This window comes from Cavia porcellus, unplaced genomic scaffold (assembly GCF_034190915.1).
Source record: "Cavia porcellus strain 051 isolate PalLab524CR breed Dunkin Hartley unplaced genomic scaffold, mCavPor4.1 scaffold_21, whole genome shotgun sequence".
Classification (NCBI taxonomy): domain Eukaryota; kingdom Metazoa; phylum Chordata; class Mammalia; order Rodentia; family Caviidae; genus Cavia; species Cavia porcellus.
In genome coordinates, this window is record NW_026947504.1 from 60689246 (window position 1) to 60711352 (window position 22107).

Sequence of the window (22107 nt, forward strand, 5' to 3'; positions counted from 1 at the left end):
GGCTGACCTGTCAGAAACCTGCTAGAATTCTCAGGAGAAGTCCACCTGCAGGTGTTTGAGAACCGCTCTGTGCGTGTATCCTGGAATTTCATGATTAGCAGGCCATACCTACTTTCCCAACCAGCTGTGCCGTGCCCTAATCTCTTGCCCCAAGTGTGCACCAACGTGCACTGCAAAACGGGCAAACCCGAGAAGGCGCTACACTCGCTGTTTATGTGTCCTGTTTTCTTACAAGTTTTCTTAAAATTCAGTGTGTTTTTCCTGACTTATAGTCATTGAAATTCTCAGCTCTCGTCTGTAAGTCCCTGAAGTATTTCAAGATAAGGAAATGTTCCTTTGTTATAGAGAGAGGGTTCTACTCGGTACATTGAATCAGGAGGCTACTAAACAACTTTGCATTGTTAAGTGATGTTAAAGTCTGTGTCTGCCTGTCTCTCCCTCTCTCTCCCTCTCTGCCTTTCATTCTCTGTCTCTGTCTTTCTCTTTCTGGTACTGGATTAAGCTGCATTCCTACCCTCCTCTTCCTAAAAAAAATTTGTGACGAGAGCTTACTAAATTGCTGAATTAACCCAGGCTAGGCTTGAGTTTGTGACCCTCCTGCCTCAGCCTCCTAGAATACTGGGATTGCGGGTGTGTACCACCACATCCCACTGTTAATCAAGTTTTTTAGCTATTAGGGAGAATTAACTTAGATTTTGAGAGGAGCTGTATTTAAATATTCTTAGCAGTTTGATACAAGAAGACATGACTTATACATAAATAGTATTTGCATTGCTTGAAACTGTAATGCAGTTGTCATAGGATATACAGTACATTGTAAAGAAAATCTACATTTTTTAAAAGTCTTTCAGTTTAAAAGGAGACAAAGAGAAGATTTTTAAAATGTCAGAAAGACTGCTTAGAGTAGATAGCTTTCAAACTGAAAGTCAACCTGTATGGTGGGTGGTGGGTGGATCCCTCACTCTTTGGTTGGTTTTTTTTTTTTTGAGGTAGGGTTTATGCAGTTCAGGCTTACCTAGACTCACTGTGTAGACCAGGCTGGCCTCAAACTCACAGCCATCCTCTTGCCTCAGCCTCCTGAGTGCTGCGATTATAGGCATGTGTGCTACTACCAGGCTGGACTGGATCACTCACTCTTAATTGGCTTCATATTAGATGAATTAAATTCTTTTAGTATATTTGTTTGGAGTGGGAACCTTATTTCTGCCTTCGTAAGTAAGAAAATTCAGTCACATTGTAACATCTGAGGAGGAGTACACTGCACGCGCCATGGCACTTGCTTTCACAGTGCGCAACCCCAGCGGTCCTAGCCCAGCATAGGTAAAAGAACTAGAGTTGGAGAGTTTAAAAAACATGATTTATTTGAAGGTGAAAAAAAGAAGGAAGAGAGAGGTGGCAGACAGCTACTGTGGATCAGTAGGGAGTACTCGAAAGTGAAATATTCACAGATTTTTTTGAATGCAGCTCATTTTATTGTGATTCTTGTCCCAGGTAGGCTCCTGGAATCTGATTGGCTCCCTGGCTTGTCATTCATCATAATCATGGATTTCTTCTGGGCAGGACTTTTTCCCTGTTCTTGAGTATGGAAGGGTTCCTTATGGAAAGGCAGTTTAGGTTTAAGGACTAAAGAAGAGCAGCAATTCTTTATCTTAATTCACCCTGACATAGAGGGATGAAATGTGTTCTTTAAAATCGAAGAATGAATTTTAGGAACAACAGAGGTTAAGAGCAGGATATATTTTTTGAGAGAAAGAAAGCTTCTATGTTAAGAGAGACAGAGGGGGGTCCCAAGCCAGTTGCCAGGGACTCTGTCTTTTCTAGAGACTTTTATAGAATAAAATCCTGAGGTGAGACAGGTCCAGGATGGGGAGAAATGGGAACTCGCAAGGTGGGACAAGCCTGTAGTCAAACAATAAGATTAACTGCTTGGGTAAAATTGTTTAAATCAGGAACAAATGGGAGGTGAGTCACACAGCAAGCAGCCATGCCTGCAGTACGGTGACTCTTCCTGTAGGGCTTCGGGATGCTGGCTCCTGGATTCTTCAGGGTGACAGAGCTATTTAGATAGAGTATCAATTTTTAGGATGTGGATGTATTTGCTTTGCCTTTTGTCTTGAGATCTGGCCCACAGCAAGGTGTGTTTGTCTGCTCCAAGACATTTGGTCCTCTGTGCCAGCTCCCTCGAGGGCCTAGTCTTGTTTGACTGCCTATAATATTTCTAACTAACTCAGCTGCCTATAACACGATGGCTTTATTACATTTTAACATAAATACAATAACATTTATAGGATGTATATAAGATACTTACCTATTTTGTTGTTTGTTTGAAATTTTATCTAATTTCAGATCCTGAATCCTAAAGGTGAATTTTGACACCATAAATTCATTGAATTCCAAAGATGTATCTGTAGAAGAGAGGCAGAATCATGAGCATTAAATCACTTTATATATCTATGAGTTTTTTGGTTAGTTTTGTTTTGTTTGTTTGTTGTAATACTGGAGATTGAACCCAGAACCTTCACACTGAGCTACCCCTGTGTTTCTATTTTGAGACAGTATCTTACTGAGTTACCCAGCCTCTACTTGGACTTGGGTCCTCCTGCCTTAGCCTCCCAGAGTGCTTGGATAAAGATGCACCTAGCTCCTAGCCACCGCTATAAACTATTAGAAACATTTTTAATTTTTTAATTTTAAGACACAAGGCTTAGACACAAGGCTTCACTAAGTTGGTAACTTGTCCAGGCTAGGTTCAAATTTAGAATCATTCTGTCTCTTTTGGTTATTGTTTCTTTTTATGAAGCTTCTGTGAAATCTAGAATGGTATCTGTGCCATTTCAAGCATCTCATTCTGTATAATGTATCCAAGGTACTACAATTGTCATAGCCCATATACTTTTTTTATGATTTCACAGGCTTCCAAGTTTCTGAAATCCTTTTCTTAGAGATTTGAGGAAATCCCAAAGGAAAAAATATTCGAACAGAAACTTTCAAACAAAAAAATGGTAGAGATGTCAGAAAAATGGGAAAGATGATGAAGGCCAGGAAGCTTAAACTGTTGCCTCTTACCATGCCTGCGTATCTTCCCCATTCCCACACAGTAAGTCTGGGAGAAAAGAAAAAAATGAGAACCATTCGTGGTTTTTCTTCCACCACAAACAGCTAGTCCCTTGCCAAGTCTTGTGAGCTGGGTCAGCACCATACACATTGAATCCTGCTACAACACTAGGTTGAGCTTTCATCTTTGCTCCTGAATATAGAATATTTAAGAATTACTGCATGATATGCAGAATTTAGTGAAAATGTGGGGCCCTTTGCTCACAACGTAAGAGGTGGGACCTGGTAGAAGAAAGGTCTTAGATCTTCAGGAGTATGCTTTCATAGGGGATGACAGGACTCCTTCCTTTCTCTGTTCCAGCCTTAAAGTAAGCAGCTTTGTTTCCCATACTCCTCACAGGCCTAACAACATTAGAGCCTCCAACCATGCATTGAAATCTCTAACTCTATGAGCCAAAGTAACTTGTTCCTCTTTGTAAGTTAATTATGTCAGGTATTTTTATAGAAAAAGAAAGTTGACTAATATTACATAGTTTGGATAAAGAATTAAAGATGTCATTTCCAGTTGAAACTAAAGTTAATACTATATGGTGAACAGAATTTCCCCTCAAAACCAATATTGTATACCATAATATCAAAGATTTCACTGCAAGAATTTAACAAATTTATGTAAATTTATGTACCCATTGTATCACTCAGAAATGAAGAGCTAAGATATTTTTTCTTGACTTTGAGTTGCTCCTTGTAGTTTTGGGGTTTTTTGTTTGTTTGTTTGTTTTTGTCTTTTTGAGACAAGGTCTCCCTGTGGAGTCTAAGTTGGGCTTGAACTCACTGTGTAGCCGGGCTGGCCTGGCACTTGAGACAATCCTGTCTCAGCACCCTGAGTGCTGAGATTAGAGGTGTGTGCCACCATGCCTGGTCTATCGGAAAATTTTTTGGTAAGCAATAGCCTGTATAGTTTCAAAATTCAAATCCTAAATCTACCTCCACAAAGTATTACTAGACCTTTTAGCTTTGCATAATCTAAAATGATGCAGTTGAGCAGGAGACATGCACATGCGTACATGTGCACCCCTCAGGCTAACACGAACAAGAAAAGTTGAAAATTAATTTGCAAATCTGTTGTTTACCAGAACTGTCTGGTGCATATGCCATTTTTGCAGAAGATGAGTATAGTGATGGACAAATGTTCTAATGTTCACAGAATTTTCAATTCTTGTTACATAATTACATTGAAGGCCATATAGTGTTTTATTGTAACATCTTAAATTACTAGCTGTTTATACTTCTCTTTGTGTTATCATTAATGTATTTAAGTAGCTCCGTGTTTTGTAACACAAACTTTGGGTACTCCTTTTTCATAAAAACATTAAGATAAAGATAATTCGTGAAATACTGTACAATGACTTTTCCAGATATAATCCCTATTGCAGCTCTGAATGGTGAGTAAATGAGACTATGTATGTAAAACTGTTGTTCAAATATGTAAAATACATAAAGTAACTATTACTAGCCTTGTTAACAAATAATAGATTTTTCCAAGGACTTAAGTTTGTTTTTAAAAATTTGTCAGTTTAGTATATTAATACTTTCCTTTCAGAGGAATTAGTTGTTTGTTGAGTTTTCCAAATAGTTGTTACTAAACTCTTCATTAAAAAGTTTGTAACTATAAAATTTTGTTAATGAATAAAAATCTTTATGCACAATATTATATTTTATATCTATAGCCATACCTGATATGTGAAGTTGAACTTTTTTTTTCACATGAACACCTATTTTTTAATTATGTGGTGATACCTTTACATATGGTCACAATGAATGGGGCTATAACCCCTTCACAGGATGAACCGCAGAGTATTAATGTTTGTAAATTCATTGCTTGTTGTATATATTCTTCAGTCTTTCTGTCACCCATCATTTGGCATACTGATTACATTACTATTTGTTGCAGTCTCTGTCTTTCTTCTGATTTAGTTTGTAATTTCCTGTGAACTCAAAATTCAGTTTTAAATTCCATTAGAATGAAAACTGTGCATAGAAGAAGACTGAATACACTGCAAACGAACGTTTGACAGGCTTGCCTGTGAATCAAGTGCCCAGAGCTGTCATTTTGGCCTGGTGACATCTGTCTTAGTTGCTGCTGAGACACCCTTCCCCTTCTTTCCCTTTCTCCTCTTCTTTGGTTCTAGTTGGAGCAGATGTTACTGTATATAATAAGTCACAAAACAGAAAATACATAGAATACTTCGTTTAAAAACCCTCCCTTTGGGCTCTTTAACGTGATTGCCAAAGCTTGTTTTTTGCTTTAATTTATATCTCTATCATCGATGAAGCATACAACTTCACAATCATTCAGTATTGACAGCACATCAGAGTTTTTGTAGTCAGTCCCCAATGTGCATTCACGGAACCTCCAACATACATTGAGGAACACCATTGGTTGTCTGGCATTGTCAGATGCTGTGCCTACATAGCATAAGAAAGACAGGATTTCTATGGTAATGGGGCTTATTTACATCGTGCCCAGCCTTTCTCAGATATTTGTGTATATGTACAAATCATGTGGAGACTTTGTTTAAAAAGTAGATTCTAAAGCCAGGCTCCTAGATCTATGGACTCAGGAGTTCTGAGTTGGAACTAGAAACAGACATGGTTTATAGGAAAACCGGTGAATATGATATAGGTGATCTTCAGAGCATGTTTTGAGAAATTCTAGTCTGACATATAAAAAATTCCCAATAAGGACCGCAGCTTTTAAATATAATGTTGTGTGTAACCCAGTTGCTATTTCAAATATAATTGAAACTAGAGTGATGTACCACATAACAGTATTCTGGCAATAAGGAACCACATATACAGTGGTGATCCTATCACCTAATGACACTGTAGCTATCTGTCTTAGTTTCTGTAGTACATTCTGTTGTTCTTACAACTATGAGGTCACCTAACAATGTACTTTTGAGAATGTGTCCCATTGTTAAGAAGCACATGGTTATAGCTCGGAAGTCTATAGTTTAAAATACCCCACTAACGAACAGGTGATCTTTGTCATAAAATAACATTGACCTATATATGACAGGCTGTCATTCAAACCCAAAAACACATGTTTGCTACAGCAAATATGAAGCATTTCTATTTAAGGACTTTTAAAATGAAATGTTACAGAACATATTTGAAATACGCAATAGGATTTGTATCTTGTTGCCTCCAAGAGAGGATTCTGTGTGGCTAGATTTGTTTTTAATCATGAATTATTTTCCTTCCAAATTCTATATGAAGTGACTATATTGCCTTACCAGAAATATTCTATTCTATTCTGCTCTGCTGTGTTCTGATCTGTTCTGTTCTGCTCTATTCTATTTTTGTTTTTTGAGGCAAGATCTCACCATGTAGTTCAGGCTTACCTTAAACTCACTGTGTAGCGCAGGCTTGCCTCCTGCCTCAGCCTCCTGAGTGCTGGATTACAGACATGAGTCACCAGAAGCCACCACACCTGGCTCCTAACCAAAAATAAATTTGAGACTGTACGTGTTATGGTAATAGATGTAAAATTCTACTATGAATTATTTTCTCATTACAGCAGATCACTTACGCCTTCCTTTCTTTTTGATTCTTTCCCCTATGAGCATGTTTCAGAAGGCAGAGCTTTTTTCTTGCAAGTACTCTTTCCCTCTTCAGAGGTTTGTGATATCTCTCTCACGAGTTTTATTCTTACACATAATTGGGTTGGTTTCTTAGCAATCTCCTCAACTCTTATTCCAGTCTCATATCAAAGATACTACTTTACATCTCTTAAGACATATTAATGTCCAGAACATATTATAATGCCTAGAATATTAGAGTCTCCAATACTATTCTTCTGTTTAAACTTTTTTCTTAATTTTTTTGTCTTTTTGGTCTTTGTGTTAGAAGAATTTTTTCCCCCCGTAATCACAATAACTGCCTGAGAAAATCAATTTAAAAGAATAAAGATTTACTTAGGCTCCCAGTTTCAGAAGTTTCAGCGCGAGGTCACTTAGCTTTGTGGCTGCTAGGCCTACAGCGAGGCAGAAACATCACGACAGAAGGACATGGGAGAGGGAGGCTGCTCACCTCATTGCAGGCAGGTGGAGTGCGGGATGAGAGCCAGAGAGGAGGAGGCCAAGGCAAGGTCTGTCCGTCTGACCAGAGGCGCAGCCCTGGTGGCTCACTTCCTCCAGGGAGCTCCCACTGCTTAGAAACACAGCTATCTCTCTGTTTATTCAAGCCTTTTATTTCTTTCCAGAATGTTTCCTTCAGAGGGTTGGACATTTTTGATAAGGATGACACGTGCTTACGTTTTGGAAGTTATTGCAAATGCTTTTCCTTTGGTAAATACACTATAACTGTCATATAGGAAAGCCCCTTTGATATATTTATGCTACTTCTAGGCTATCATTTTTCAGTTGTCTCTTATTTTTAAGGTATACAATTATTCTTTGACATTTTTATAAAGTATTTAAAAACATGAAATTTCTGAGATCATTGATCTGAGACAGAGAATAACTTTTTTGTCTTGTTTGTAAGCAGTATGGGGAATCAAACCCACTGCCTTCGCACTGAGCTATACTTCTAAGCCTCTTGTATTTTTTTACTTTTGAGATAGGGTCTCATTTGATCACTAACTTCCTGGGCTGGGTTTGAACTTGTAATTCTTCTGCCTCAGTCTCCCTGAATCCTGGGAATAGAGGCTTCTGATACCACAGCTGGCTGGACAATAACTTTATAAAAAAAAAAATTCAGCTTCAGCTTATCAATTTTTCTACAGAGAAAGCAAAATTCAGCACTGAGGATTATAAAGCTAAGCAAGTTACCTAAAGCAAATAGCACATGATTTCATAAGTATATATGCATGTGAAAACTTACAATATTGTACAGTCAAGCATCTGTAGTTGGTTTTATACCTCGGTAAACCCCTTAATCCCCATGCATCACGAAACTCTTGCTTGGTCCAGGATTTCTCTCTGTTACTTTTGCCTTCATCTGCTTTCACAAACTATTTCTCTGACAGTTTTTGCTGATGAACTTTGAAGGAACTCTAGATCAACAGCACTAACTTGTAGTGCCTGACAGGTAATAGGCAGTGAATCTATTAAATGGGACATGATTGAATAACACATTTGTTATGGATTAAAAACTAGTGAATTAAGTCAGCTTGGTGCTGAGTTAGATGGCCCACCCAAGGAAAGTAGCCAGCATAAAAAAGAGACATGGAGAGGAAGAGGTTAGCTAGCCTTATGGATTCTCCTAAGCACTGTTGTTGTTTGGAGCCTAGATTCTCCTGTGGGAGCTTGTCATGGCTGGCTACCCTGATAACAGTTCAGCCATCATCATCGAAGGAGCTCGGGACCTTGTTGCTGAGAATGGCTGTGGTTCACGTTGGGGGAGCTTTGGTCCTTAACTTTGAGCATCACTTCCTGGCTTCAGAGGGAAAGATGTGTGCTGTTCAGTCTCTAGGAGAAGCTTGTCACGCTGGCTTCCTAATATGAACTCGACTGTTAGTGTCGGAGGAACTCAAGACCTCATTGTCACTGAGGATGGCTGTGGTACTTTTCATGGAAGTTCTGGTCCTTATTTTGAGTGTTGGTTTTTGTAGAACCCTTAACCTATTGACATAGAACCTTTATCCCACTGTGTCTTGGTTACTTTTCTCTCCTTGCTGGGACAAAACACTGGACACCCAAAATGAAAGAAGGAAATGTTTATTTAGCTCAATGTTTGTGGAGGTTTCAGTCCGTAATCAGCTGGCTCCAAGGCAGGAAGGCATGGCACTGGGGCAACACTTCAAGGCAGCACTGGAGCAAAAAGCGAGGTGCAAGCCTCTTCTCCCTTATATTGTACACAGGCCACCCTCTGTCCAGGGCAGGTATGGCACTCACAGAAATCTCTGTGCCCTCTGCTTGTGCAGGATGAGGATGTTTACAAAGTAAAGATCCTGGTTCCCTGCTGAGTCTCTCATTTAAACTTATAAAATTCTCAAGTTGGCACAACGTAGCAACCATAAAATTGGCATAGACTTTCTAGCTTCCACTGCTGAACTCTGGGCCTTCCCAGGGCATAGATGTGTAAAACAGACTTGCATGAGTCATTGTTGTGGCCTCTAAGCCTCCAGGCCTCCAGTTAGACTCGTGGGAGGCTTTGTCAGGGGCTCTAAATCTTCAGCTGGATTCATATAGGACACTGCTGTGGGATTCAGGCTCTCGGCTGGATTTTTCTAGGTTTTTAGTGTTGTGGACAGATTTCTTGTATTTTCTTGTGTTTAACTATGGGTTTCCATCGTAAAATAATGTTATAAATTCTGTGACCTGTGTGTAATTATCCTCTGACCACAGTAGCATTGACCCAGCTTTCCTTCTTTGCATGATGTTTGTGCTCACTTTTTAGGTGACTTTGGAGCACTGACTCTTCTGGTGATAGCTGTAATGAAAACAAGAGTACAGCACATACGAAAAGAGAGAGGGAAGGCTTTCCTAGGAGGACAGCGGCCCACGTTGGAGCTTGCTGTGCCAAGAAGGGAGACTGAGGATTAGGGATCAGAGTGACAAATTGCCAGGATCTCTAGCAGTTCCAGAAGCCCTTTCCTTTAGGTGCTGGTTTGCCTTTCCTGCTCCTCTCCCCAGTAGTAGCTATTTGACCCTAGTTTCCCTAGTAGTACTTGACACCTAGCCAGAATAGTGTTAGGCCCCAGAAACCTCAGGAAGTCAGTGCCACGTGTCTGCTTTCCGCATCCACACACTGTGCTTCCTTTTAACCCTCCGGTACCAAGCAGCCCCTCTTCCTCCTTTGTTTTATTATTCTCCGTGACAACCATCTCTGCCTATCCTAGCTTATTCTTACTGTTGCCAAAATAAACCTTCATTTTTAAAATAACCTTCCCCTGAGGTTGCAGATATAGCTGAGTGGTAAGCACATACCTAGCATTTGGGAGGCCCTGGAGTCCATCCCCAGTACTACAAAAAATAGGGAGGGGTCCTTTCCTTTGCTACCCCTTGTTTAAAATTTACTCCTAATGTAACAGCTTGGCATACAGGACTTCTTCAACCTGACCTCAGTCTCATTTATCTTCTCGCCCTTGACCCTTTCTTTCTCTTGCTCTTTTCCTCACTTGTCCTCTCACTGTCTTGCTGTCTTTTTCTTTTTCTTTCACACTATCTTTTTGAACATCCGAGATTCCCCACTGTTGTAGTTAGGGTTTGCAAGGGAATAGTCACCTAAAGAGTCAGATACAAAAGAAAGAGTGCAGGAAATCTTTCCACACCATTAAAGACCCCAAAGAATCCAACGAAGGGCCTAGATCCCATGACAGTGTTTTGTGCAAGTCTGTTTCATGAATCTGCACTGGGAGTGCTCAAAGGTCAATAGTGGAAGCTACAAAGTATGTGCCAGGGGGATGAAGGATCTGTGCCAGTAAGTTGAGGGTTCTGCACTGGAACCAGGAAGCAGTGCTTAAAGTAGAGACCAGAACTCCCCCCGAAAAGTGCCACAGCCATCCTTTGCAGCAAAGTCCCAAGCTCCTCCAGTGATGAAAACAGCTAAGTTCATATCAGAAAGCCAGTGTGACAAGCTTCTCCAGGAAATTGAACAACACAGCATCTTCCCCTTGAGAGCCAGGAGGCGATGCTCAAAGGGAAGACCAGAGCTTCCCCAAAGTGAGCCACAGCCATTCCCAGCAGCAAGGTCCCAAGCTCCTCTAACAATGGGAACATCCAACAGTCAGGAAAGAAGCTTGACAAGCTTCCCCAGGAGTACTAACAGCCCTAGGAGAATCAACAACCAGGAGCACCAACAACACTACCGTGCCAGTTCCGTGCCAGTTCTCCTTTTTATCTCCGCAGCAGTCCTCAGGCAGACCATCCATATTCTGCACTGTGTGGATTATTAGAAGTGGCCCGCCAGTTACCAGCCCACATACCCACCATTCCCAGATGTTTCAGCGCTCCTTTCTTCCCATTATCCCTGTCCCCCTGTGCACAGCAATCTTCTGTCCTAGCAAGGTCATCAATTGTCAGAAAAGCTGTTCCTTAATCCTCCAGGCAGCTGCCTCATCTTTTTCAAGATTTTACTTACCTCTGACAATCTATTGAAAAATGTAGAGATGTGAGGTCAATTTGAAAATGAAGGATTTTTGTTAGTGGAGAAGGTGGATGGTGAGCAGACAGTGTCAAGGAAAAAGATAAAACAAGAAAGATGCTGGGATGATGAAAATGAGAATGTAAAAAGGGCCAGGGCCGTAGCTCAGCAGCCTAAGTACCCGGCTGGCAAATGCAGATGCAGGATGTGAGTTCATTCCTGGTATTAAAAAAGTGCTGAAAGAAAAGAAACCTAGTCAGAAGAACAAATTCAGTAATGTGGGGAACTTTTTTGCTCCTCTTTTTTTAGAGATACTTATAATACTAATTAAATGTAGTCTGAACTCTACAAAGAAGAGTTAAGAGATAAGATAAAGATTACACACATCCCTCCCCAAATCTTTAAATGTAACAAGGTAAATAGGCACATAAACAGTTAAAGAAATCAGTAACAGAAACTGTACTGTGGTTAGGATGCTTGAATGTGGTATGAGAGGTAATTCTTTTTTTTTTTTTTTCCAATTTTTAAAAAAATTTTATTTAAGGAGAAAAAAGAAAAAAAAACAGAAAAAAGGTACAAGTTATATAGAATTTCAGAAAAAATAAATAGTAGGAAATCACTAGTTAATTACATATTGTCATCTTAGAAATAGTTGTTGAAGTTACAAAATTAAAGCATATAGAGGGGACTTTCAAACAGTGAGACTGCAAACAGTTTTGTTCAGTAATCCAACAAAACTCAGTAAAATGGTTATCTCTCTTATACACTTAAATATATATGCAGTTATATCTTTTAGAGAACTTTCTTTTCCTTTCTTTTGTACAATGACAATTACACATTTTGGGTTTTATTACTCCCACAGTTCTTACTACTTTTTTTTTTTTTTTAAAGAAAGTAAAACCAAATGTGACATACCAGGACAGAGTCAGTCAAATAAAAACGATGGACATAATACATAATGTAAAAACAAAATACAAGGTGATCAATAATAGTTACCATAATGCCTCTTGTTATCTTAAAAAGAATTGCCTATGTCATCAATTATAATAAAATTGAACAAAACAGTAAAGAATAAGACCAATAAAACCAAAACATTGGAGACGTTAGAGGACTTCAAAAGAAGATAATAGTCAACCAGAATGGGCGTCACAATGGATCTTATTGTCTTCATAGTTGTTACCTATACTTTTAAACTTGGTACTATCAAGCATAACAGAATAGAGGAAAATCAGTTAAAACAAGATGGTGAGAGCAATACAGAGTTTCAAATCAAGTTAATAGGAAATCAAAGTGGATTACTATAATATATACTGCTATTTTTAATTTTTCTCTTGATAAAAATGAAAAAGTAGATAATAGGAGATTGAGATAAAAAAGAGGGCATAACAACAAAACAGCGCAGGTCGAAACATAGCCATTTAAGCAAAATAGTGTTTCATCACAAGATAATCTCGGCATAATAGTAGTTACCATAGTGTCTCTTCCCTTAAAATCTTTGGGTATGACTTCGTATACTGTAGCATGAAACGTATCAAGACAATGTAAAACCGGTTGTTCAAGAGAATGACAGTATTACAGGGTATTTAGAATCAACTAACAGAAAATGAACAATGGTTTCTGTATAATCTCCTTGTCTATAAAAGTTTTTGTTTATATTATCACATATAATAAAATCCAATAAGATACAACACGTTAAAACCGATGGAGACAGAAGAACAAAAGCTTGATGGGACTTCAAAACCAGAGGATATTAAATCAGCACTACCTATTATGATGTCTTGTTTTCTCCAAAATGGCTGTTCCTATCATCCAACCTTCTCTGCTGTCGATGTCCGCTCCCGGCCGGCAGGAAGGACACACGACAAAGTCTGGTAGTGGACAACCTTTTTTTTTTTTTTTTATTTTCCTTCTCCGTACAGCCTGTCCTGGGTTCTCCCAGCTGAAGCCTCCTCTGGTCCGCTCCCCGCGGCTCCTTTTGTGCTTCAGTCTGCCCCAAAGCCTCTACCGGTCCGCTCTCCGCGGCTCTTTTTGGGCTTTTACTTTTGGGCTTTTACCTGGCTTCTTCTTCCGCCCAGGGGTGGCACCGGTATATATACCGGTACAGTGTCCAATCATGTTAAAGTAAGCAAGGCAAGCTGATTGGCTAACATCATCAGTTGCCAGGCAGACTATATTGTTGAGCGGGTTGTTTACGCGGTAAGCAGGAAACTAACATATTTGATGGGAGGGGTAATCTACCCCAGGCTCCGCTCTTCACCACAGGCCGCACGTCCGCCGCGCAAGGCGAGCTATCACAGACGCGGCTCCCAACATCTCCCCCTATTTTATTTTTTATGAATGTGCGCATCGTAGCCCTTCTTGGACTGGGTGCAGAGGCTTATGCCCTATGTGTAGGCCCACCGTAGGTCCTTGGCTTAGACCCTGGTTGGCCATGCCATGGTCTGCCAAGGCCCTGAGGCCCTCGTCCTTTTTTTAGGGCCAGGCACAAACTGGACGGAACCTGGATGCACACAAGCTTGCACTCATTTCTTCTCCGTAAAGAAATCCCCTCGGAGAGAAATTTAGACCTGGGCAGCATCTAACAGTCCAGCGGCTTACGTGCAGGATGGGGTAGGGCCTGGCTTAGGTCGAGTCGTGCTGGGGAGGCACGCTCTTACCCGTCATTGACTCACCTACCCTGCTGTGTATTGTCACCTTATGGAGGAGAATGAGGGATGCCCGCCATATCTAGACTCGGTCGTGGGCCAATTGAGCAAGCCATGCATATGCCTGAGGATCTTTTTGTCCATTTCGGGCTACCGCTATTTTTATTCATCTTATTGGTTGGTCTGTGATGGATCTCTAGTAGGGCAGGTCTGATCTTCAGTCGAGGGCTTTGTTGCCCGTGTCAGTCTCTCCGGTATCCACAGTGGTTCTCGTCCCGGTTCCTGTGGGAAAACACAAACCGCGCCTCGGTTCCAGCTGACCACTGGATCCGGGCCCATCCATTGTCCTGTCATAGATAACCGCGCCTTTGGAGGCAGGCCTTGGCTTACTCCCCCTTTTTGTTTTTTATTTTTTATTTTTTATTTTTATCTTTTTTGTTTTTTTTTTTTTTTTTTTTTTTTTTTTTTATTGGTACCAGGGATCGAACTGGCGATTGCCTGCTTACAAGGCAGGCGCTTATGCCGCTAAGCTAAATCCCCAGCTCCCATTTCCTCGACCGGCGTTTTTTTTAGCCTGTTTGGCAGAGAACTCTGTGTACCAGGCTCGCCAATCCAGGTAACTACCCGAGGGCAGACACGCCTTTGCCAGCTGAATCCAGTCCGCGGGGGTGAGGGGCCCAGAAGACAGGTTCTCCAGCATGGCAATGGTGTAAGGCGCAGTCGGCCCAAAGGTTGTAACTGCATTTTTAAGTTTTCTAATCTGTTTTATCTCAAAAGGCTCCCATACATTGCGTCCCTGGCCCATAGCTACTTGTATAGGAAATATCCCGTAGGGGCCACTATCTATCCCAGGTGGATGTACCTCATGAGACAAGCGTCCCCCCTGCCAAAGCCGCCTGTAAAAATACCGACCCGCCGGCGGCGGAGCATAAGACAGCGGCCGTGATTGGGCGGAAAATGGGGGCCCGTGTATCACTTCCTGTTCTGGCGAAAGGGGAGAGAGCTCCCAGGCGGCCGCCTCGTGGCGAGGAATCGCCTCCGGAAACGGCCCCCAAGGTGGGGCGGAAGGCTTTGCCTCCCTCTCGCGCCAGGGAGCGCTCAGGAGCTCTCTACTCCTCCGCAGACCAGGTTGAGCAGAGCGCAATTCGCGGGGCAACGCTGGAAAAGAACCCTGCGACTCCTTATTGAGCGATTTAGGCTCCTGACAGCTGGTCTCTTTGGCCTCCTTGCCATTTAACTTTCCCTCGTCCTCGGAGTCAGACGACTCCGAGGCTAGAGCCCCGTCCTCCTCCTTAGCATCCTTGTTCCCCTTGACGGACCCCTCTCGGGAGCTCCCTGACTGGGCCTGCTCAGATACCCTGCGTACTTTTGTAAGCTCTTGAGAGCTTTCTCCACAACCACCCTCGCTCTTAGTGTTGCTACCTAACATGTTTCCCATCTTTTAATATGTTACTCACCGCGTGAGGCCCAAGGAATCCGCCACTTACGCGTGAGCCTGAGGGGAGTCTAAAAGCCCTGTAGGTGCGCGCCACCCAGAGCCCAGGCTTATCCCCAACTCACCTGTCTCGCAGCTCTGTACTGGAGCGTTGTCCACTTTCACGTCTCGGGGGTGATCAGTCCCCGTACGGGCCACCAAATGTCGATGTCCGCTCCCGGCCGGCAGGAAGGACACACGACAAAGTCTGGTAGTGGACAACCTTTTTTTTTTATTTTCCTTCTCCGTACAGCCTGTCCTGGGTTCTCCCAGCTAAAGCCTCCTCTGGTCCGCTCCCCGCGGCTCCTTTTGTGCTTCAGTCTGCCCCAAAGCCTCTACCGGTCCGCTCTCCGCGGCTCTTTTTGGGCTTTTACTTTTGGGCTTTTACCTGGCTTCTTCTTCCGCCCAGGGGTGGCACCGGTATATATACGGGTACAGTGTCCAATCATGTTAAAATAAGCAAGGCAAGCTGATTGGCTAACATCATCAGTTGCCAGGCAGACTATATTGTTGAGCGGGTTGTTTACGCGGTAAGCAGGAAACTAACATATTTGATGGGAGGGGTAATCTACCCCAGGCTCCGCTCTTCACCACAGGCCGCACGTCCGCCGCGCAAGGCGAGCTATCACAGACGCGGCTCCCAACACTCTGCCTCATTTCTGTTGAGCTCTTTTTCTGTCATTAGTTGTCAGTTTGTCCTCTTCATTTCGCTTTCTGCTCCATCCGTTGTGGCCACTCTGCCACTGTTTCTGGAATCTTGGTATTTTTCATTTTTAGCATATCCTGCAGTAATCTCTGTAGAGTTGAATTGGTGGTTGCAAATTCCCCTAGTTCCTCTTTATCCTGGAAGCACCTTGTTTTTCCATCAATTTCTAGGGACAGTTGTGCAGGATATATCAATCTTGGCTGGAGGTTATTATCTTTCAAAGCTTGAATTATTTCCCCCCATGCTCTTCGTGATTTGATGGTTTGTGCCGAGAAGTCTGCTGTAATTCTGATGGGTGTTCCCTTGTAAGTGATCTGTTTCTTGTCTTTGACGGCTTTTAATATTCTGTTCTTATGGTGGATTTCTGGGATTTTGATTATTATATGCCTGGGTATAGCTCTGTTTGGGTTGTAGGTGGCTGGGGTCCTGTATGCCTCATACATCTGAGTATCTTTACCTTTTGCTAAATTAGGGAAATTCTCCTGGATTATTTCTGTGAATATCTTTTGTAGTTCATTTGTTTGAGTCCCTAATTCTTCTTTTATGTTCTTAATTCTTAAGTTACAGATCCTCTTACCATCTTCTAGTCTTTGTAGTATTGCTGTTTGTTTTCTTGTTACTTTTAAGAAGTTTTTCATTTCATGCTCCCACCTTACAAATCTGGCCTCCAGTTCTGACAATCTATCCTTAGTTTCTTTCAAGCTGTTCTGCCAGCTTTCAATAGAGTTTTTAGTTTCCTGGTAATCTCTTTGAACCTGCTTCACATATTCTATGTTTTCTCTATTTTCTCCATCAAACAATTCTCCCCTTTTTTTCTGTTCTTCCATTCCACCATCTGTTTTTTCTTGGGTGGTGCTTAGCATTTCTCTAACTATTCTACTTATTTCTTGCTTTATTTCATTAAATACTTCATTTTTGAACTCATCTATGAGGCTCCGGAGATAGCACTTTATATCTATAGGTGCCGTGTATGATATTGCATGTTTTCTGTCTTCATTCTCTTTTGCATTTACCTTTCCTGCATCAGTGTTCTCAGGATTGGGGACTGAGGACCCTTTCTTGTTGCTCCCTTTTCCCATACTTTTTGTTCCTTCCATACAAGCATATGTAGGAGGCCCAATTTTTTTTTTTCTTTTTTTTTTTCTTTTTTTTTTTTCTCTTTGTCTGTTACAGTTTGTTTGAATCCGCCAGCTAGGTGTTCCCACCCACTGCAGTGTACTAGGGAGACACATTCCTGGGCAGCCTCTGCTGGGCCCGTCCCTCCAGATCAACCTAGTGAAGGCTTCACTGCTAGGGTGCACCACCAGGCGCAGGGACCTTATTTGGGCTAGCCTACTGGATTTTAGTCGACGGCGTCACCAGGCCAAGCACTCCCCACCACTCCTGCTTGAGAGGGAATATGTGACTAAAGTCACTGCAGGGCCCTGTTCCAGCTAGTCTGCTCGTTCCCAGAATGTCCTCTGTTGGAGCCTCCTACTCTATGAAAGGTCCCCATTTTTCTCACTCACTGCAGGTCGATGCAGGGCTCCCTGCCAGTCCCGCTTTCAATGCCGTTTGGTTCGCTGATTCCAGCTCTCAGAGCTTTCGTGTGCTTCTCTCCCTGCCGTGTGGATTGGGAGTCAGTAGCGGCAGCAGGAAATTCAAATCATGCCTTCCCATGGCGTGGGATCCAGCTTCCGCACTGAGATTTTATCTGTTCCTGTTATAGCATCAGGGTTGCATTTCCAGTTGGTTTCTCTCAGCTTAGTTCTTTCCTGGGTTGGCAGGGTACATTTCCCCTCGCATAGGACTCCTCACAGGACACCGCTCCTGGATTCTAAGCTGGTAATCTCAGAGAGCCTCCGTGGCTGCTGTTATTTGTCCGCCATGTTCTCCCGGAAGTTCTGAAGAGGTAATTCTTATACTTAATACTAATGGTGGGGGTTTTTTGTGCAGGGTAGCGTGGTACTGACCAGAACTTGTACATTTAATGTACTTGTCCAACGTGAAACACTGGTACTATAATTATTCTTTTCTGTGGTATATATTTAGGGGTCTTGTGGAGGGGGAGGTATTTTGGGGGTTGTTGTTTTGAGTGGTATTAGGGATTGAACCCACACCCTCATACATGCTATCAAGTACTCTACCAGTAAGGAACACCCCCAGCCCCATAATTATTTTCACAGACACGCTATGCATCTGTTACTACCTACATGTCATGCAATGATAACAGCACTTCACTTTGAACCAGGATTTTTCATTTGTAGCACTGTGTCATCAAAAGGTTGCAATACCTAACACTGATTAAAATACGGTATATCTTAGGCTGTAAGAGATCTATTTAAATTGTTTGGAGGGAGAATAGATCTATGAGGGGAAAATATTTGGGTCAGGCTTTCTTAGCTTGCAGCTTCTGGTTTTTATACAGCTGGCATAGAAGTTTGTGGAATGCTAAGTAATTTAACTTCTTTAAGATAACGCCAATCTAGCATTCTCCTGTTTCAAAGCTTTTATTTTCTTGAATTTAAAGTTTAAATTCTTTAAAGTTTAGAAATATGCAGAAATCCTTTCTCACTCTTAAGCATCCTTTGATAAACAGAGAGCAAGGAACAGGATGGCCTGATACTCCGTCCTCAGCGCAGGGAGTCGCTAGGGAGTCCTCCTTTCCTCCTTTGCAGCCCTAAATGGCAGTCTCAGTAGCTTTCACTCTTTAATCGATGGCAGTGCCACAGCTGTTTCTAAGTGGAGCTCTCTCCCTTAGAGCTGCACTACTTCCTTTTCTAATTTTTTCCTAGCTTGATATGGTTTTAGATAGCACAAAAACCTTTCTTAATTTTTCAAAACAGAATGTTAAAATTTACCTTCAATTTTAAGAAATGATCCCTGAATCCTAGCTTTCATTGGTAGTCAGGCATTCCCAGATGTTGCCCATCTATTCCAGCATTTATAGTTTCATGGAGTCACTAATGAAGTAGCCAATTGCTATATTTATCTAGTCACCATAGCAACAGTGTCTTGGTTAGTGTACACCTGGGTAGCCTCCTACAGTTTGACATGATACAAAGCTAATAACTCTGATTTCTACTTAGAGACAGCTGGAATTTTGTAGGAAGGTATTTTTAATTTGCTTAATAGAAATTATTTGATCTCATTGGTTTATCCTGTCGGCACTCATCACATAGTCATAGGGTCATGGATATTGCAATCTTGAAAAATGATTCATACTCACCATATATATTTAAGGTACCTTGCTAGACAAGTATTGCTTTTATCACCATAACCATCTTATTTAATCCCTATTGTTAAAGATTTTTAGGAGTCAAGGAAGTTGATCAGAGGTTGAGAAATTGAGGCTGCTTAATAATCTTGAGGGCTTAGCTTTAAACAATTTCCAATAATTCTGGTTATAAATTTTCATTCTTTTGGTATTATGTGAAAATTTGAAAACACTTCTCATCACAGTAATTTCTCCAGTCTTCTGTTGTTTAATTTCTGTTGTCAGCCTTCTTGAGCTATATTCCTTTCATTCCCTCCTAAACATTCACTTTTTTGTTTAGTTACCACTTCAACTAACAGTTATAAAAATCTGTTTCCACTTTTTAAATGTGTCTCCTTCACATTTGTCATAATTATAAACATGTCCTTTATAGAAAATACACATTCTCTAATATGTTTTACTTGGAGAACATAAGATATCCTGTTCATGGTAATAGCATTTACAATTGTAAGAATCCATTCTAATCTTAAATGATGTGACGATTATCACTGTACCATCTGCTATAAAATCATGAAAGACTTACTTTAATCTTCCATGTTCACTTCATATATAAATTGCTTTTATCAGGCAGTCTCCATGCTTTAAATCTCTTTAAAGCCCATTTCCCTGTAGTCATCCATATTCCCGTTTCAGTCTAAAAATGAAGCAAGTTCACATCCTTACCAATTTCTTTCTTGGCTCTGAATATCAACCAGAAGAAACATGGCCATGTATTGATACAAATATAAATGTTCATGTACATACCTATGTTTTCATTTGTTCCTGCATAAGTTGTTGAATGGATTTTCCTAGGAGACCAAGGTCATTGTTTCAGTTGCCATTTGAGGATGTGACCCTGGCTTGTTCCATGAATGCAAATTTTTCTTTTGCTTTCAGCTAGCAAAACTGTGAATGAACAGCTGATTGGCCAAGGAGGAAACAGGGGAGCATAACTTGGTATAAAAATTGGGAAAAAGAACTTGGGTGTGGTGGCGCACTCCTGTAATCCCATCACTCAAGGCTGAGGCAGGAAGATCATTGGGAGTTCGAGACCAGCCTGGCCTACAACGTGAGCTCGAGGTCACCCTGAAATGCTTAGTGAGACCCTATCAAAAAAAAAAAAAAAAACAAACAAGCTGGAAAAACAGTATAGTGGTTTATTTTTTTCCTCTGGTGAATCAACTTGATTGTCTTCAAATATAAAGATGTCTACCAAAGCAACATTTGCAAAGATGTACATACATAAGTAACCTAGAATATCATTTCAGTAGCTTAGAAAAATAAAATGGATTTTGCCTGTTAACTCTCAAACATGCAGCATGCCTATACATTGTAATTTTTACTCTCTGCAGATTGATGATGCAGAAAACCTTATATTTGGACCTTAGTCATCCTATAACCAATGAGAAGTACATAACCTAATACCTCTAACATTCTGTACACGTTAAGTAAGTGACTAAAATGTGAAATTATTTGTAAATAGAAACCTATAAATCTTCAAGATTATTTTTGCTCACCTCTTGGTTAGAAATACTTTTTCAATCTGTTAAATTTAATTGCCTTTTTATAAGAGTAGTTATAAAAAACATGTTTTAATTAAACTAGAAAATATATTTAGGAAAAACTATCAAAATATTTCTGCAGGGGCTGGGGATTTAGCTCAGCGGCATAAGCACCTGCCTTGCAAACAGGCGGTCGTGAGTTTGATCCCTGGTACCGATTAAAAAAAAAAAAATTCTGTCATGCCCTATTGCTTCTACTGAAAGCATGAAAAATATTTTATTATACTGTATTCATATCTCATTAGATCCTGCATAAGAGAAAATTTTACATATTGGCCAAATGACTTAATGTGATATTGCATAATTTCTCATCAGATACCAACTGGAAGCTTATATATCAGTCAGTAAATAACACTCTAGGCAGGTTACAAAAAGGTGCTCGTAGTTAACTGTTTGAAGGCTGGCAATATATGAACTGATCAAATTGTGAAAAGAGAACATCTTAGTGTTGTAATTATTCTTAGCACTTTCTCCATAGGTAAGCTTATAAGCATTAATGTTTCGGCTATGAAACTGAATTAATTTTATTGTATTATTGGCAGTTTCCAGAAGTTTCTCTTTTAGTTTTTAAGAAATGATTCCAAAAATATAAAATTTATGGAACTAAACTCTCAAAATCAAATTCCAATCTTAAATTTTTAGTGAATGCATTGAGATGTTTAATGAGACGAAAAAGCTTTTGCATTTTGTGTATATTACAAGTAACACTGAGTGCATCATTTTATCATAATGAAAGTCTTAATTTGAATTTTCTTCTTGGCGTATGATGAATTTAGGAGGAGAAAAGGCATCCATCATTATTGTTCTAATGTTTTGTTGGAATTTTATGAAGTAAAATTTCCATGTACTTTAATTTCTGTATTAGCCTCATAGCCTTTGTTATGATACTTTATTATTTACTATAAAAAACTAAAAATCACTGAATTAGAAAAATGAGACTGGAAGGAATCTTATTGTGGTAATCTTGTCCTTGATGCCACTATCTAAATTTCATTTATATCTGGAAAAATACCCACTTCTCAAATACCTTTTGTTTGTTTGTCTTTGGTACCAGGGATTGAACTCATGACCTCGTGCTTGCCAAGCAGGCACTTATGCTACTCAGCTAAACCTCCGGTCCTTCAAATACAATATTTCTAGTCAAGATGTTATTTTGACAATAGTGAAAGGCGTAGCGGTGCCACACATCACACTGAACTGCCACTGTACCTGTGACTTGCAGTTTGCTCGCAAAATCATGCTTCTAAGAAAGACACTGTAGGTCTCTGTGGACTCTTACAGATGGGGAATCAGCAAAGAAACAAAAGGCTAGAGTGAATTTAAATAATTCCCCTAGATGGGAG

General features: G+C 40.7%; 1 protein-coding gene across 2 annotated transcripts in view; it reads left to right on the forward strand.

Annotated features, from left to right (window-relative positions):
• The window catches only part of Gtf2f2 (general transcription factor IIF subunit 2), a 162421-nt gene that overhangs the window by 100414 nt on the left and 39900 nt on the right, over positions 1–22107 (forward strand). The gene's annotated exons all lie outside the window — the stretch shown is intronic.